Source organism: Vicugna pacos, chromosome 11, assembly GCF_048564905.1.
Source record: "Vicugna pacos chromosome 11, VicPac4, whole genome shotgun sequence".
Taxonomy (NCBI): Eukaryota; Metazoa; Chordata; class Mammalia; order Artiodactyla; family Camelidae; genus Vicugna; species Vicugna pacos.
This window is the reverse complement of record NC_132997.1, coordinates 34586679-34606039: the sequence shown is the minus strand read 5'-3', so window position 1 is coordinate 34606039 and position 19361 is coordinate 34586679. Positions and strand designations below refer to the sequence as shown.

At 39.7% G+C, this 19361-nt stretch overlaps 1 non-coding gene across 1 annotated transcript; it reads left to right on the top strand.

Annotated features, from left to right (window-relative positions):
• Nucleotides 1–1405: 1405 nt before the first annotated feature.
• On the top strand, nucleotides 1406–1513 carry LOC116277857 (U6 spliceosomal RNA). The gene has a single exon (XR_004187297.1). It is a non-coding gene; the product is annotated as a U6 spliceosomal RNA (small nuclear RNA).
• Nucleotides 1514–19361: the final 17848 nt, after the last annotated feature.

Here is a 19361-nt window from a genome sequence, read left to right as displayed (position 1 = left end):
ACAGACATAGAAAACTATGGTTAGTAAAGAAGGAAGGGGTGGGGGAGGGATAAATTAGGAGTTTGGGATTAACATATACACACTACTATATATAAAATAGATAAACAACAAGGACCTACTATATAGCACAGGGAACTATATTCAATATCTTATAATAACCTATAATGGGAAAGAATCTGAAAAAGAATATATATGTGTTTGTATAACTGAATCACTTTACTGCACACCTGAAACCAACACATTGTAAATCAACTATATTTCAATAGGAAGGAAGGAAGGAAGGAAGGAAGGAAGGAAGGAAGGAAGGAAGGAAGGAAGGAAGGAAGGAAGAAAGAAAGAAAGAAAGAAAGAAAGAAAGAAAGAAAGAAAGAAAGAAAGAAAGAAAGAAAGAAAGAAAGAAAGAAAGAAAGAGAAAGAAAGAGAGAGAAAGAAAGAAAGAGAGAGAGAAAGAAAGAGAGAGAGAGAGAAAGAGAGAGAGAGAGAAGAAAAGAAAAGCCAATCAAAAAAATGGACTGAGGACATAAACGGATGTTTCTCCAATGAAGACATATGAATGGCCTGTAGGCACGTGAAAAGATGTTCAGTATCACTAATTATCAGAGAAATGCAAGTCAAAACTACAATGAGGTATCACCTCATACCAATCAGAATGGCCATCGTTTAAAAGTACACAAATGATCAATGCTGGAGAGGGTGTGGAGAAAAGGAATCCTCCTACACTGTTGGTGGGAATGCAATTTGGTGCAGCCACTGTGGAAAACAGTACGGAGATTCCTTAAAAAACTAAAAATAGAGTTACCATATGATCCAGCAATCCCAGAGCATAAATCCAGAGAAAACTAATTCAAACAAATACATGCACCCCAATGTTCATAGCAGCACTGTTCACAATAGCTGGGACACAGAAGCAAACTAAACATTTCAAAAATTCATTATAAATATCCCAGCATACATGAGAGAATGTGGGCTGAGTAGCATAGATTCATTATTTATTAAAATCCAAATAAATACATTTAAATAAAAAATTAAAAGTTAAAATACAAATCCATTTCTTAAAATTAGTACATGGACAATTACAGATTTTTAATGCATTTACATGTTGATGAATGCAGGGTTCTATACACTTTCATTGCTCTAAGATTTAAATTTTCTAGGGTTTTATTAAAGAATTTTGTGTTTGATTTATCAATAATTTAGAGGAATGTATTACAATTTTCCTTAAAAATGGTTTGTTTGGCAGTTTCTCTCTGTACTTCTATCAAATTTTCATTCAACCACTGTTTTAGGTCTAATTATTATCTCTTCTTTTGATGATGAAACATTTATCATTGTGTAGTAAGTATTTTTATTCCAATAGAGATTTTTGTCCTAAACTGATTTTGTCTGATATCAATTAAGACATCTTGTGCTCGCTTCTGCAGCACATATACTAAAATTGGAATGATACAGAAAAGATCAGCATTGCCCCCTGCACAAGGATGACACACAAATTCGTGAAGCATTCCATATTTTTCAAAGACATAGAATAGACTTGTGGTTGTCATTGGGGAGTGGGGTGGGAAGGGATAAACTGGGAGTTTGAGATTTGCAGATGCTGACTGGTATATATAAAACAGATAAACAAGTTTATACTGTATAGCACAGGGAAATATACTCAATATCTTGTAGTAGCTCATGGTGAAAAAGAATATGAAAATGAATATATGTATATTCACGTAAGACTGAGGAACTGTGCTGTGCACCAGAAATTGACACATTGTAAACTGACTATAGCTCAATAAAAAAAATTTTTAAGCATATATATTATTACAAAAAGATATCTCAATTCTATTTTCTGTAGATTTTGATTCTTCACATCTATTCCTTTTATGTTTAAATGCCTTAGGTACAATTCACAAAAAAAGCCTATAGTTAGCTTTTTAAAAATCCAAATTTATTATCCCTTTTATCAGAAGGCTTCAGTCAATTTTTATTTACTGTGATTATTAAAATATCTGGAGTTGCTTCCAATTTTTTTGCTGGCTTTCATTTGTTCTACATTTATCTTTTACTGCTCATTCTTTTATTACCCTTTATCATTTAATTTAATTTTTTGTATAGTGCTTGGTTTTTAGGTTCCATTTTCTTCCCTTTACAGGTTTGAAAGTTATGCTTACTGTTTTGCTTACTTTAGCATTCACCCATTAAATTTTATCATGCATAGTTAAGTTAACATGTGTTCAAAAAATAAAAGGATTTTAGAGCAGGTTAAGGGCTAAGTGACTTATATGCTATTTTCCAATATTCTGTTTTTGTCCTTTTTATACTCAACAGGTATTATTTTATATAGGCAATTTTTGTTTAGATTTACCTACATTCTTACCAGTCTCCTCCAGACACTATTACTCCTCATTGTTTCTCAACTCAATAAGTTATATCTCTAAGTATCAAGCGCCACTTTTTCATATACTCCAAAACAACCTAACAAAACCTATTCTGAGTACCCCTTCAAAACACATCCAGAAACCAAACACTTCACATGACTCGATAACTTCCAAGCTAGTGTAGGACACCAACATCCATCACAGACTACTACAGATTTTATTGCTGCCCTTTCCCCACTCTGCCCTCCCCTTAGCTTGCATCTCCTCTGCACAGCATCCAAAGAGATACATGAATCAGATCATACCATTCAAAATCCTTCAATGCCTAGAATATTCAGAAACCACATGGCTCACATACTCCCTCACTTCATTAAAATTTGTGTTCTGATTTTGGCTCCAAAGGAGTCTTTCTGAAAACATTTGCTAAAATAATACACATTTTACTTCCTCTAAAACAAAAACATAGACTCCATAACAGCAGGATCATTATATTTTCCACAGGTCTATCTCCAGCTCAGAGACATAACTACCATATAAATTAATAAATTTAATACTTGTCACATGAATAAATGATACACAATTCAAATGATACACAATTAAGAGATGACAATTAATAGGGAGGAAATACATTTTTTAAAAGATCTAAAATGAGATAGGCAAGAATTGGATTTTTGTAAGTTCTAAGAACGATAAATCTGCCTAAAAATTTCAAGCAAAAAACTAAGAACATTCAGCTATGAGAGGATTATTGGCAAGTGTGTTTATTCTCAACCACTTGAAAAGTGGTGCCTCTTAAAAAAAAAATTTTCCTAAAAAATAATCTCAAAAGGGCCAAGACCTGAACTGACTGGATTCTAGTATCACTTGGTTTATAGCTTTCAGTTACAGCTTTTAACTTACCTGGGTGGTGCTGGCTTGAGGATTCTTCTAATATCCATGGCTCCTCTCTTTGCTCCAACTTGAAGACCACTTTTGGCTTGGTAACATAACTTCCTATGAATGGGAAATGACATAGGACTTGGGCCAGTTTCATGGATTTCAAGGACTCTAAAGGAGAATGTATAGCTTAAGAAGCTATACAACAATAGGGCCATTTAAACTTCTCACTGGGGAGAGGGAAAAAATGTCTTTTCTACCAATCAAAAGGGATTAATCATATCTGCACCTTTGAACTCTAAATTTCAACCCTAAAAAAATCATTAATATCTGCAAAGAATCTTGTACATAAGCAACTAAAAATAAAAATAGGGGGGTGGATATAGCTTAGTGGTAGAGTGCATGTTTAGCATGCAAGAGGTTCTGGGTTCAATCCCCAGTACCTCTATAAAAAATGAAAATTTTTGAAACTTTAAAAAAAGAAATGAATGCTATCTGAAATTATATGAAACACAATCCCTTACCCACTGAGAGGAGGTGGCTGTAGCTCTCCAGCATCACGTCCCTGTACAGGGCCCTCTGAGCAGGATCCAGGTGCTGCGACTCTCCTGGGTGAAGCCCACAGTCACATCCTTGAATGACACTGAGCCCTGGAATAGAATATTTGTGTTCAATCTATAGTGACCAGAACTGGACAGCATGCAGAGTGTTTGGGATCTAACACCTTGCCATGTTCAGGGTCAACAGAGGGAGGAGAGAAAATACCACCCAGCACAACTCTGCTCGGTATTTTACTTGGCATTATATGTTGTGGGAGAACAAGGAATCATAGAAGTGCCCTAACCATGTATTCATTTCTTGATTTATGGGGGGTGGGGGAACTGAGATTCCCCACTGTGCCTGGAACTGTCTCACATTCTAGGGAAATAAAAATTAATTTTTTAAAATTCTGCTCTCAAGGAGCTCATCAGATGATTCAAATACATATTCTCGTGGGGAGAGTATAGCTCATTGATAGAGTGTGTGCTTAGCATCCAGGAGGTCCTGGGTTCACTCCCTAGTGTTGCCAAAAAAAAATGTGTTACAGCTCAGTGATGGACCCCGGCGAGAGACCAAAAAGCACTAAGAGCTGGAGAACTCAGGTTTATTAGACCAGCCAGCCTAGACTCTTGACACTCCAAGCTCTAGACCCCGTCTTTAAATTTACACAGGCTTTTATAGGCTGCCAGTTTACACTTTGCAACATCATATGCAAACAAGGGTATAACAAAAATTGACTAATTAGGAACAAGCTTTGTAGAAATGTACCAATCAGGAGTGAAGGAAATAACCAATCAGGAGTGAGCTCAGGGAACCAATAGAATTTTAGGTGTAAGTAAGCCGTTTCAGAGGCACAAAAGTGAGATACAGCCTCTGGGTCAGGGAACCGGATGGTGCTGGCAGGAGAGTAGTGGCCCTGCCTGGGGGTCCTGCTGGTCTTTTTATGGGGCTTCTCGCCTCACCAGTACTGATGTTTTTAAAAAAAAAAGTATTTACTTACAATAAAGTGTTACAGAATATGCTATATGTATATAAAAGATGAGAAAAATGTCAAGTTCTATTTCATATATGACGTTGGGCTACTTTAAGGAAGTAAAACTTTGGGTCCTTACAAATCAGTTGGGTTCCTACAGTTATGGACCAACAGCAAAGCAAAGGCCTGAAGGCAGTGAAAACACCAGCTGAGTTAATGGAACTCCAGTTAGCCATTTGCTGGTGAAAGGATTTGAGCTGTATTAAAACAAAGGACCATAAGCAAAATCAGGAGCAAGATTATGAGTAATCTGGTAATAATTCCTATTGCCCAGGGGTCCCTAAAATATTTTATCATAAGCTACAAACATGTACTATGATATTTTATTTTTAAAATACAAAAAATTGTAAATGGCTCTGCTAGTATATTCTTCTGACATGCTGATTTTCCTTAAGTTTTCCCTTCAGTATATCTCCTGCACTCTATGGCAAGATCACGGCTGTAGATACAAGGAGCCGACGAAAAGATAAAGTAAGCACAGGGGTCATATGTCCAGACTTGCATTTAATAAGCAATGACTTTAAACAAGAGTGGAGAATGGCTTAAGAGGAAACAGAGGGCAAAAATCAGAGGGAGACATGAACCTATATTCAGGTGGTAAGAAAGGATAGGAGTTGGCAGACTATGACTCAACAAGCCAAATCTGTTCTGTTCCATTTTTAACAGCCTGTGAGCAGTGTACATTTTTAAATGTTTGGGGGGGGAATCGAAAGAATATTTTGAGGTACACAAAAATTACATAGAATTTAAATTTCAGTTTTCATAAATAAAATGTTATTAGAACACAGCTATGCCTATCTGATTATGTATTATCTGTAGCTATTTTCACACTACAACAGCAGAGCTGAGTAGTTGCAACAGAGACTTTCTGTGGCCCTCTCACTGCTGTACACTGTGGCTTGACACACTGCAAACCACAGGGATGCAGTTATAACTGAACTGCATTTTCAAATGCCAAGTTTATTGCCGTATCTTGTCTTTTTTTCTTAGTTTTTTTTATTGTATCACATCAAAACAATAAAAAAGTGAACTTTGCATGTCACATTTTTAAATCACAGGAGAGTACTTATTATTTGATAAAATTAGATGGAAATGCATCATGTTTATTATGCAACAGACATAATAGCTGTGCTAAAAAGTACACCACAGGTTGACATGATCAGACTAAGCATTCAACAACTGTGTTCCCGACTCACAGGAAAGTACCAGTCAAAAAAGTTTAATAATTTAAAGCAGAGTATCTCATAACAGCAGAATTTCTTCATGAAAATTAAAAATGAAATGAGGTTGCAACCAAAGAAAATTTCTGAGTGCCTTGTTTCTTAGCCAAACAAGGAAGCCGCTTAGCAATGGTGAGTTAATTAAATTACATTTGTTAAAACTAGCTAAAGAAATGTATCCAGAAAAAAATAAACCTTTTCATGACTATTAGTCTCTTGGTGAGAAGAGATGTTCAGAGTTGAGGACATTGGAAGCAACATCAATAGTCAATTAAAAATCAAGGCAAGGGGGGAGGGTATAGCTCAAGTGGTAGAGTGCATGCTTAGCATGCATGAGGTCCTGGGTTCAATCCTCAGTACTTCCTCTAAGAATAAATGAAAAGAAGTAAATATAATTACCTCCCTCACCAAAAAAAAAAAAATCAAGGAAATGATCAAATGATTTTCCTTGCTCTTGATGAGTCTAAATATGTTACCAATACTGGTCAGTTATTGCTGTTCATTCAAAATGTCAATTTTAAAGTGATTAGAGAATTAGTTCCTAAAAATAATCTGGGTGGAAAAATAGGAGAGAATACTTGCAAACAAGCCAAGAAGACACTAATTCAGTATAACCTGAAGTGGAATCTGCTAGAATGGGTTACAACTGGTGATAATGAAAATAAATGTAGAGCAGAAAAGGCTTAGTGGGACAAGTTTACAAAGACTGCAAAGATGTAAGTTGTCTAAAGCCTCTGTTTATTCGTTGAATTGTCATTAGAATTTCACAAACAATTTTTCTGTAAAATTTTGAACCTGTCATGTGTAATTGAACTGCCAATAGCAATGGTGAACTTCACTCATTCTCATATTTTTAACCATCATCACTTCATGAACCATAGTCAGAAACAGAAGATGACTTATTAACAAAAGAGAAACAGACTCACAGACACAGAAAACAAACTTGTAGTTACCAAAGGGGAAATGGGGGAGGGGAGGGATAAATTAAAATACGAGATTAACAGACATACCCCACTGTATATAAAATAGATAAACAACAATATGCACAGGGAACTATATTCAGTGTCTTGTAACAGCCTATAATGGAAAAGAATCTGAGAAAGAACACATATATACGTGTGTATGTGTTATATGTATAACAGAATCCCTTTGCTGTATACCTGAAACTAACACAATATTGTAAATCAACTATAGTTCAAGTTTAAAAAAAAGAAATAGAAGTTGAATATCTTGCCTTGCCTTTCCACACAGTACTCCAATGCCTTTAATAATATTTTTTAGCTCAAAATTGAAATGTTTTTGAATAAGAAGACCTTCCCTCAACATCCATTATATTAAACACTAAATAGCTTTGGAATTTAGCTCTTCCTGAAGGTATGATAATGTCTCTTACTGAATTTTGTCTAAAATTACAAAGTAAAATAGCGCTTATGCAAATCTTATACTACAGTAGGCATTTCAACATTATTAGAATCACTAGTAATGTCACGCAGCACACTCTGTGCTGTCAAAAGTTAAGCAAGAATTGAGATCTCCATTTCCAGATCCGCAGTGAATATATTTTCTGAGTTCAGACTATTCTTTCAGTGACATTTTTGGACCTCAATGCAAGTCATATGACACTTTCACATTTCAAAATCCATTTAACTGGAGATTCCAACTAACCCTCAGTTGGAAGTGACTAATCGGCAGTGCAATGACAAGCTAAAAGGCAAATACCAAGGGAAGAATCTGTAAGAATCCCATACCTGGCTTATAAGTGAGGAATTTGCTGATAAATTAAAATCATATATTGTGGAAGGATATCAGTAATTGACAGTACATACCTGTTTGAAGGACATTTTCACAGATAAAATATGTCAAAGCTCATTACAGTTCATCATTAACAGATGAAGATCTGCAATAGATTTGGGGGTGGTAGGGAGCTGGGGGGAGGTAAGTATTTATTTAATTATTTGTTAGTAGAGGTGCTGGGGACTGAACCCAGGACCTCATGCATGCTAGGCATGAGTTCTACCACCAAGCTATATGTTCCCCCCTGCGATAGATTTTTATGGTAAGAAACACAACAAAGAATCTCAGTTAATCAAACTGTGACCCACTCCAAAACTTCATTTTTCTCATTACTGGACCTGTATTATAAAGCACTTACAGTAAACCATTATAATATGCTTAATTTCATCAACAAATATTGGTAGAAATTTGTTTTCTCTCTTGTTTGATAAGTATCTACATAACACCCTTGTTTTTATCTCTTGGCCCACAAAGCCTAAAATATTTGCTATCTGGCTTCTCATAGTTTTACCACTCCAGGAAATAAATGATCCTACAAAATAAGACATTGAGATAGTTTGGCCTCACATTCATGGTACAAAAAGAAAACAGGAAAATTGCCACCCAAGTTATCTTTATCAGCATCCAGGTAAATCCTGGGGCCATGTGCAAAGACTAGGGAGCAGAGAGAAAGAACTTGGGCAGAAATAAGATCTAGAGAGGTCCTGGGTGTGTTCTGCTTGAAGTATCTGTGGAGCAGGCAGGCGGAGATCTCCAGAAGGCAACAGGATGTGTGGCTCTGAAACTAAGAAATGAAGACCAGAATGAAGGTGAGAACTAGGGGTTACCAGCATTTGGGCAATACGTGAAACCAACAATGAATCAGATGGTTCACAAGGAAAGGGACTGAGTACAGGATATAAGGGAACCCCACACGGGAGCCTGAAAGAATAGGCCTTGAAAAGGGAGAAAAACACTATCCAAAAGGCAAAAATAAAACTAGGAACCTATATTAAACATACAGCTCTTCATTTATGGTAAATGAATAGAAAATGAAAAAAACCAAGAGCATAATGTAAGAACCAAAATAATCAAAACAATTGAACATGGATAAAACAAAATCACAGCAAGAAGTTGAAGGAAATCTGGTTTTAATTCCAAATTAACATGTAACATATAACTCTTAACATAGTTGAATAGAATTTGCCTAAGAAGAGACATCAGTCACAGGGGCCATCAAAGAACAAGAAATAATTCTCAAAATTACAAAATCTTCACAGAAAACTATAAACCATTGATGAAGGAAATTAAAGAAGACTTTAAAAAATGGAAAGATATCCCATACTCTTGGATTGGAAGAATCAATATTGTTAAAATGGTCACACTGCCCAAGGCAATCTGCAGATTTAATGCAATCCCTATCCAATTACCCAGGACATATTTCACAGAACTAGAACAAATCATAATAAAATTTATATGGAACCATCAAAGACCTAGAATTGCCAAAGCATTACTGAAGAGAAAGAAAGAGGCTGGAGGAATAACTCTCCCAGACTTCAGACAATACTATAGAGCTACAGTCATCAAGACAGCATGGTATTGGTACCAAAACAGACATATAGACCAATGGAACAGAATAGAGAGCCCAGAAATGAACCCACAAACTTTTGGTCAACTCATCTTCGACAAAGAAGGCAAGAATATACAATGGAATAGAGACAGTCTCTTCAGCAAATGGTGTTGGGAAAACTGGACAGCAGCATGTAAAACAATGAAGCTAGAACACTCCCTTACACCATATACAAAAATCAACTCAAAATGGATTAAAGACCTAAACATAAGACAAGATACAATGAACCTCCTAGAGGAAAACATAGGCAAAGCATTATCTGACATACATTTCAAAAATTTTCTCCTAGAAGAAATAAAAGCAAGAATAAACAAATGGGACCTAATGAAACATACAAGCTTCTGCACAGCAAAGGAAACCAGAAGTAAAACAAGAAGAAAACCTACGGAATGGGAGAAAATTTTTGCTAAAGATGAAACCGACAAAGGCTTGATCTCCAGAATATATAAGCAGCTCATACGACTCAATAAGAAAAAAATAAACAACCCAATCCAAAAATGGGCAGAAGACCTAAACAAGCAATTCTCCAAGGAAGACATACAAATGATCAAAAAGCACATGAGAAAATGCTCAATATCACTAATTATCAGAGAAATGCAAATCAAAACTACAATGAGGTATCACCCCACACCAGTCAGAATGGCCGTCATTCAAAAATCCAAAAATGACAAATGCTGGAGAGGCTGTGGAGAAAGGGGAACCCTCCTACACTGCTGGTGGGAATGCAGTTTGGTGCAGCCAGTATGGAAAACAGTGTGGAGATTCCTCAAAAGACTAGGAATAGACTTACCATATGACCCAGGAATCCCACTCCTGGGCTTGTATCCAGAAGGAAATCTACTTCAGGATGACACCTGCACCCCAATGTTCATAGCAGCACTATTTACAATAGTCAAAACATGGAAACAACCTAAATGTCCATCAACAGGTGACTGAATAAAGAAGATGTGGTATATTTATACAATGGAATACTCTCAGCCATAAAAACTGACAACATAATGCCATTTGCAGCAACATGGATGCTCCTGGAGAATGTCATTCTAAGTGAAGTAAACCAGAAAGAGAAAGAAAAATGCCATATGAGATCACTCATATGTGGAATCTAAAAAACAAAAACAAACAAACAAACAAAAACAAAGCATAAATACAGGACAGAAATAGACTCACAGACAGAGAATACAGACTTGTAGTTACCAGAGGGGTGGAGGGTGGGAAGGGATAGACTGGGATTTCAAAATTGTAGAATAGATAAACAAGATTACACTGTATAGCATAGGGAAATATACACAAAATGTTATGATAACTCACAGAGAAAAAAATGTGACAATGAGTTTGTATATGTCCATGAATGACTGAAAAATTGTGCTGAACACTGGAATTTGACATAACATTGTAAAATGATTATAAATCAATAAAAAATGTTAAAAATTTTTTAAAAAATCTTGACTGTTCCTAAAACCATGGAAACCCTAGAAGGAAATACAGAAATAAAGCTCCTTAATGTGGGTCTTGGTATTGAATTTTTGGATATGACATGTAAAGCACAAGGAACGAAATAAAAAATAAATAAATGGGACTACCTCAAACCAAAAAGTTTCTGTACAAAAAGAAACCATCAACAAAGTGAAAAGATAACCTATGGAATGGGAAGAAAATGTTTGCAAACCATATCTGATAAGGGGTTAGTATCCCAAATGTCTATCATACAACTCAATAGTAAAAATATATATGTATATATAACCAATAAACCAATTTTGAAATGAGCAAAGGACTGACCAGATATTTCTCCAAAGAAGACATATGAAAGACCAACATGTACATGGAAAGATGCTCCACATCACTGGTCATTAGGGAAATGAAAATTAAAATGACAGTGAGATATCACCTCATGCCTGTCAGAATGGCCATCATCAAAAAAAAGGGATAATAAATGCTGGCATGGATGTGGAGAAAGAGGAACCCTCTGTGCTATTAGTGGGAATGTAGATTTTTATAGCCACTATGGAAAATAATATAAAGGATCCTCAAGAAATTAAAAATAGAACTACCATATGATCCAGCAATCCTGCTTCTGAGAATATACCCAGAGGAAACAAAAACAGTAACTCAAACAGATATCAGGCCCCCCCCCATGTTCACTGTAGCATTATTTACAATAGAAAAGACATGGAAACAACCTGCATGTCCATCAATGGATGAATGGATAAAGAAATTGTGGCACATATATACTGTGGTATTCAAGCACAGAAGATGGGGAAACCCTACCATTTGCAGCAACAACATGAATGGATTTTGAAGGCATTATGCAAAGCAAAATAAGTCAGACAGAGAAGGATACTGTATGATCTCACTTACATGTGGAATCTAAGGAAAAAAAAGATGAAACTCACGGAAAAGAGATCAGATTTGTGATTACCTGAGACAGGGGGTGGAGGGAGAGGGAACTGGGGGAAGGTTGTCAAAAGGTACATCAGTACTGGGGATGTAATGCACAGCATGATGACTATAGTTAACACTGCTGTGTGATATACAGGGAAGTTGTTAAGAGAGTTAATCCTGGGAGTTCTCATCAAAGGAGAATATTTTGTTTTCTTTTTTCTTTTCTGCTTTCTTTCCTTATCCTTGTAGCTATATGAGACGATGGATGTTACCTGAACCTATTCTGGTAATCATTTCACAATATATGTAAATCAAACCATCATGCTGTCCACTTAAAATTCTACAGTGAGGCATGAGTAATTATTTCTCAATAAAACTAGGGGGGAAAAAGAATAGCAACCCTTCTGAAATTTAACCCAACTGGAAAAAATAATGAATAAGCATATCAATATAAACCTAAAATAGTCGTACTGCTAGCAACATTTAATTTAATTAAACATATTAACAAACAAAAACTTGACTAGTGAATTGTAAAAACCAAATTCAAGACTGTTTACTGAAGACTTGAAATAGGAAATAGAATGAACACAAGTGAAGTACTTTGCAAATCTCCTAGAACATAAAATTAGACACCCACGTGCACGTGGAAGTCCAGCCTTCCTTCCTGAGCATCTAAAAAAGTAGCAGGCTTCCAGCTTATTAGCCGCCACGAAGGTGGAAACTCACTTGGCCTCCACTATCTGCTTGGGAGACACCTGCCAAGGGACCCTACCAGTCTGTCTGTCAGAGCGCTCAGGAAACGCACAGCCTAGACCATGAAAAGCACAACGACTGCCTCCCTTTAGGAGGCACCAGAGTCCTGAGGCAAGAAGCCCAAGCCAAGTACTTAGTACTCAAAGACAAAGGTCCTGGCTGACGGGTCCAGAAGCCGTAACATGTACGTAGTAAGGGTTCCGGTAAACCAAAGGGACAGACAGAAGAGAATCAATCATGAAATAAGTTCAGAAGACTTAGAGTTCAATGAAAGAGAGTGGGAACTCTCAGCCAGGGAAGGGAGTAGGAGGCGGGGGAAAAGCTATACCACTGTAGAAACGCTTGTGACAATCGCAGCCCCACAGATCTCAGCCCACTAGAAAACTGAGGCTTAATCATGCGGTTCTAGAATGCTTTCCCTCCTCCACACTTCATGCCCACGCCCACAGGACCCTGCGTAGTGACAGTGAATCTCAGCTGAAGGAGCTGCAAGGCAGGCTCTCACTGAGGCGGGTTCTTAAGGCAAGAGGGGAGAAAAATTAAACACCAGACGAAACTGAAGTTTCTGGAGCCTACAGCTGCAACGAACAGTAAGCAAAGCCCAGCTCCTACGTCAGAATAACGTAAATCCTCGCACTGAAGGCTGTTGACCTCTATTACCAGGTACCTTTCCAGCTTTCAACAAAAAACTACAAGATGTGCCAATGAGCAAGAGAAAAAATACACCGAAGGAAAAAGGAATCAGAAGCAGACTCTGCTATGACACAGACGTTGGCATTTTAAATAACTGTGATTAATATGTCAAGGATTCATCATACTCTTGTCAAGGCAAATGGATTTTGAAAAAGATATTCTAAAAACCCACTGAGTGCATCAAATTTTAAAATTTTATTATTATCAAAGAAATTCCCTTATTAAAAACAAGGGACACGGTGGGGAAATGTATTTACAACATAAACAAGAGAAAAAGGATTATTACCCAAATTACATTATAGATTCTTACAAAGTCATAAAAAAAAATGAGGGGGAAAGGGAGAAGCATAAACAAGGCAACCCACAGGGAAAACATAACGTATCACGACTGCTCAGTAATACACCAATAACAGCAGACCATCCATGGTAGGTATTTAAGGATGGGAAACAGGACATCACTGCGTCAGCAGCAGCCCTGAGTGTCACAGGATCTCAGACTCTACCCTGTTTTTGGCTGGAGTCAATGAAGTGGAGGAAACAATAACTGATGAACATTTTAGACAAATTATTGAAAACAATCTTGAGATTCTAGAAAACAGAGGCATACAGACTGGAAGGGAAAAAAGAGAGAGAGAAAATCAAGCTATAGTGGACGACAAAGATGAGCCAGAAAAGACAGATTTATGAAATACTAAGAATTTAAAAGAAACAAGAATGGGATGACTTAACCAGATGGACAGGAGACTGAGACAGGGAGTGGTTCGGACCTGCTTTTTATCACTTGTATGACTGGCTAAGCAGTGTTCACATTTGACAAGAGAAGAAAAGAACACAAGTATTTTCATTTTGGATCTGTTGTGTTTAAACGTTTTTAGACAAGTTACACACGGGACCAGCAGTGAGGTGCACAGCATAGACTCTGGGGTCCCACAGGTGCCTCCCACCTACAAGCACAGATCAGACAGGATCTGAGAGAATGGTCAACAGTGACCATGAGAAAGCAGCACAGAAGACAGTCATCATTTGATTATAATTAGTTCACTGTGACGTTTACCAAAGGGGATTAAGGCAAGTGGAAAGGAAGAAGCAAGAATGGTCTGAAATGTAAAATAGAATTATGGACATAAATGCCAAAGAGTATAACTGAATTGTCTTTGTCACTGAACAAATACAGCCTAAATGAACTTATATATAAAATAGAAACAGACTCACAGATACAGACTACAGACTTGTGGTTGCCAGGGGGGAGGGGGTGGGAAGAGATAAACTGGGAGTTCAAGATTTGCAGATACTGACTGGTATGTATAAAATAGATAAACAAGTCTATACTGTATAGCACAGGGAAATATATTCAATATCTTATAGTAGCTTATGGTGAAAAGAATATGAAAATGAATATGTGTATACTCATGTATGACTGAAGCATGGTGCTGCACACCAGAAATTGACACAACATTGTAAACTGACTATAACTCAATAAAAAATTTAAAAACAAATACACCCTAATGTGGAAAAATCATTTATTGAAATACTCAGTAATGGAAATACACTCGATTACTTCCTACAGACACTCCACATATTATCCCTGAGTCAAGCAGAATCAGCAGAAAACAGTCCAGAGCAGCACTGTCCGATTTGGTAGCTACTAACCACATGTGGCAACTAAGCATCTAAAATGTTGATATGTGTCTCACTATCTACATTTTAACTGTTTTAAACTAAATAGCCACATACGCTAGTGGTTACTGTACTAGGCACCTTATAATACTGGACATTGATATTTTGATTCTCTAACAACCTCTAATCATCGTGCTCTCCCTTAGCTCTGGAGTCCTCTGTTCTGATTGAAGAACTACTCTACAATGAGGCTGCATGTCTTTTAGGGGGGTTATTAGAAGGTTGTACCCTTCATCATCCATACAGAGTCAAAAAAGGAACTGTTTTAGACTTCCATGGTGGGAAGTCTTCATGCCCTATTAACAATACGGTTTCTCTTTACGGAAAATGTAAATCAGCTAACAGATGTCTGCACTTTGCCATGACTTGATCAGAAAGATCAGGAACAAATTTGCCGCTCAATTTTGATAACTCTGTAAGACCATAAGCTTGTACATATCTACATATTGCAGAATATTGTTATTGATCTGCTATAGTATACTTTGCTGTTGATTTTGTATCTATTTTTTAATTGAATTTTTAACAACTTTCTATTGAAGTATAGTTACATTACAATGTATTAGTTTCAGGTCTATGGCAAAGTCATTCAGTTATATACATATATTCTTTTGCAGATTCTTTTCCATTATAGGTTTTTACAAGATACTGAATATAGTTCCCTGTGCTATATATAGTAGGACCTCATTTACCTGTTTTATATGTAGTAATTAGTATCTGCAAACCTTGAACTCCTAATTTATCCTTCCCTCTCACCCTGTATCTATTTCTATATTTCTATTTTAATCTACTAACCCTTAAAAGCCTCATACAAGGCATTATAACTAAAGTTGGAAATAATAAACAACTCACCTGGGATCTGTTCATTTTCTGCTCGCTTTGAAAAAGTATGAAGAAGTGTAAAAGTAGAACTGGAGGAAAAGGAAGTAAGAAAAGGTCAGGAAAATCTGGCCTGCCTTGCAGATCCTGGCTTCATCTTTCTAAAATGCTCCACAGAAAGGGCAGTTTGATCACCTGTCTGGGCATCTGCCAAGAGGCACGCCCAAGATGTGGAGACCTGGTGCTCATGAGCCTCCCGGGTGATTCTCAACACATTTCCCCTGCATCCTCGTCCCAGGTGTGTCAGGAAGTTTCCTTCCCAAAGCAATACCCAGCACATCTGATCTTAAGTAAACAGAGCTGGAGAGGAAGGCAGACAGAGTCCTGTTGGCCTCCCAGTCCCTGCCCACCTGACCCTGGGGGACTGCAGCCTGCACTCCATCCATGAGACCCTCCTGGGCTGGTCACTCAGGTGCCAGGAGTGGTGGGAGACATGGTGACACCCCCTCCCCAGTGTGCTCTGGAAACACTGGCTGCTTTTACCAGGTAGTAAAGATGCCCTCCTGTGTCGGTGCCTGTGACAATGGGGAGAAGCCAGATTGTTCCAGCTGTCATCCTTCGAATTTAATATAATGGCAGATAATTTTACTGAGTCCTTTCTGTGGGCCGGGTGCTTGGCTAAGAGCTTCACATGTTTTCACTGCTCCTATTCTCCCAGTAACTGTGAGTGTAAGTCCTATTTATCCCAGCTTTACCGAAGGGGGACTGAACCACAGGGAGGCTGAGTGGCTTTTCCCAGGTCACTTAGGGTGGGAGAGGCAGAACGGGATTTAAGCCTGGAACCTGGCCCCACCCTTTTTACTACTTTGCCCCCTTTTGGATCAGCACATGGTCTCATGATGGTTATTTCCAGACCTCGAGACGGCTGCCCTACTCAGGCCTCCAGATCCAAGGAGGGCGGTGCTCCTGCTTCATCTGGGAGTCATCTGCCTGGACATCATATTCCATGGGGGTGTCCCCATGCTCAGCCCCCCTGCACAGATGGGGCCAGGGGCTTAGAGGACACTGTGGTCCCAGGGTCTGTAATGAGGGCTCAGTTAACCACATTCTCTGAATCACGCAAACACTGATCTTGGTGACTGGGCAGGGAGAATTTAGAAGCTCTGGACAGGCCTGAAAGCCCCTGGACACTGTCTGGTGACAGAGTCTGGTGACAGAGATGTCAGGGCAGCTGGGCCCAGCCCTGGGTCTGAATCGAGCTCTCAGTCCCAGCCTTCATGGCATAGAAGCCGCATTCTCCACCTGATTCTCCTGGAGCCTCTACCCAGAATCACAGCCCCGCTGTGGTCAGGGGAACCCCCGCGCCAGCCTTATGCCCTGAACAGTGGAGACACCCACCCAGAGATGCCCACTCAGGAGCAGGGGGGACAGAGACAGACAGAGGGTTGAAGCAGAGGGAGGCAAGAAGCCCTGGGCAGACAAGGGAAGATTCCAGTGATGGCCTCCTGCCCAGCGAGGTGAGGGCAGGGGTGCTGAGCCCCTCTCTGAAACAGGCACATTCCGAGGGCCACTCTTGGAAGCTCAGGTTGTGGGGGTGGCAGAGTGATGGGTTAGGGGCCCTTACAGCTGCCCAGGGCTCTGCCAGGACCCTGAATGCCAGCTCTCCAGTCCCCCCAGCAGTGTGAGCTCACAGTGACCTGTGTGCTTGCTGAAGGCAAAACTGAGGCCTGAGAGGTTAGGGAAGTTGCCAAGGCCACTGGTAGAGTAAGTGGCAGCAGCCAGAGCTGCCTGAAATCAACCTGCTCCTCCTGAGAGGGGCTGGGAGCCCGTAACTGTGCCTTGTGGACATGCCCCTCAACTCCTCTGCCCCATCCCCCCGACCTCATCCCTCCCAACCGTCATCCTGGAGACCCAAGAGTTGTAGGATTTCCGTGGGTACCCCATATTTCAGCAGGTGCAGGAGTCCTGGCTCCTTCTCATGAAGCCTTCAGTGCACTGGTCCCAGGCCTTAGAGTGAGTCATGGACTAAGAGATGGGGTGTCAGCAGGGACCTGCATCTCTGCAGACCAGAGTCAGCCCCCAGCCCCAGACCTGAGTGTGCAGAGGGAGACACCCAGCCAGGCTGTTTGGGGACACATTACCCAGGAGTGTCCTCATGATGTTCCATGCACTATGGCAGTCAGTCTTGTTTACTGTAACCTTCTGTGAAGTGACCGTGTCTCTCTGCCCAACACCCCCGCCCCCCGCCTTATACTCCACAGAGGAATTTTTCTAACAGCGGTCCCTTCCAGACCATACTCCTTCCTGTGATTTCAAGAGAGAGTCCTCTTCCTTCCTTTTCTGCTTCCGGAGCTACATTGCCTGTGTTCCTTGGCTCCTGGCCGTTCTCCATCTGCAAGGAAGCAGGGCAGAACCTAAATCTCTCTCTGCTTCCATCATCATATTGCCTCATTTTTTCGGGCAAATATCCCTCTGCCTCCCTCTCACAGGACCCTTTGATCACATGTAGGTTCCCCCCAGATAACCTGGGATAGTCTCCCCATCTCAATATCCTTACTAACTACTGCATATAAGATAGATAAACAATAAGGTCCTACTGTATAGCACAGAGACCTGTATTCAATACCTTGTAATAGCCTATAATGAAAAAGAATACGAAAAGGACTATACACATATGTATAAATGAATCACTGTGCTGTACACCAGAAATTAATACAACAGTAAATCAACAATGCTTCAATAAAAATTTTAAAATATCCTTAATCACACCTACAAGGCCCTTTTGAGATAACAACCTACAGCACCCACAGATGCCAAGGATTAGCACCTAGATATCTTTGGGGCCAGTAATCAAGCAACCATAGGAAACCACTGAACTAGAATCTTCCTTGAGAGAAGGGACTGTCCCATTGGGCCCTGACACTCTGTGCTGCATATAATGATCAGAGAGACAAAAAGGCACAAAGGTGTGAGTGCACATGGCATGGGGATGCATGGACCACACAAGGGAAGTCCACACCCAGGGACCTCAGCCACAGCACACTCAGACTGTGCTCCTAAGATCTGGCTGCCCTGGTTGCCAGTGGAATTATTTGGGGTACCTGTGGTCCTTGAGGATCCACCCACTGGAAGTGAGGTTGGGACCTGGGAAAGGCCAATGTGTTCTCTCTCCTCTCAATTATGCTGCCTCATGCAATGTGGAGACTCTTTCTCCTTGGCTGTCTTCATCTCTTGGAGCTGAGTACCCAGAAATGCTGCCAGCTGCCAGTGTGCTGAGGGTAGCCTGCCTGGCAGGCCAGGCCCTTCAGCTGGGAGTCCTCAGCTGAGCAGGAGCTGGGGACAAGGAGGAGACACCAGCAAAGCCAGGGGCAGTTGGTGCTGCAGACAGACTATACTGTCCCTATGGGTCTGCGTCAATCCCTACCCAAACCAAGGAGCTCGTGAGCCTCCATCGCCCATCACCCACGTGAGGATGCCCCCACCTGCCCTTGCCCTGCGAGCCTAGAACTCAGCCTGAGCGTTGTGGTGAAGACTCATCCCTTCAGCCCACACTCACCCAGAGCCCTGGCAATGCTGGGGCAGTAGTCAGGCCTTGTTCTTGCTCCCCA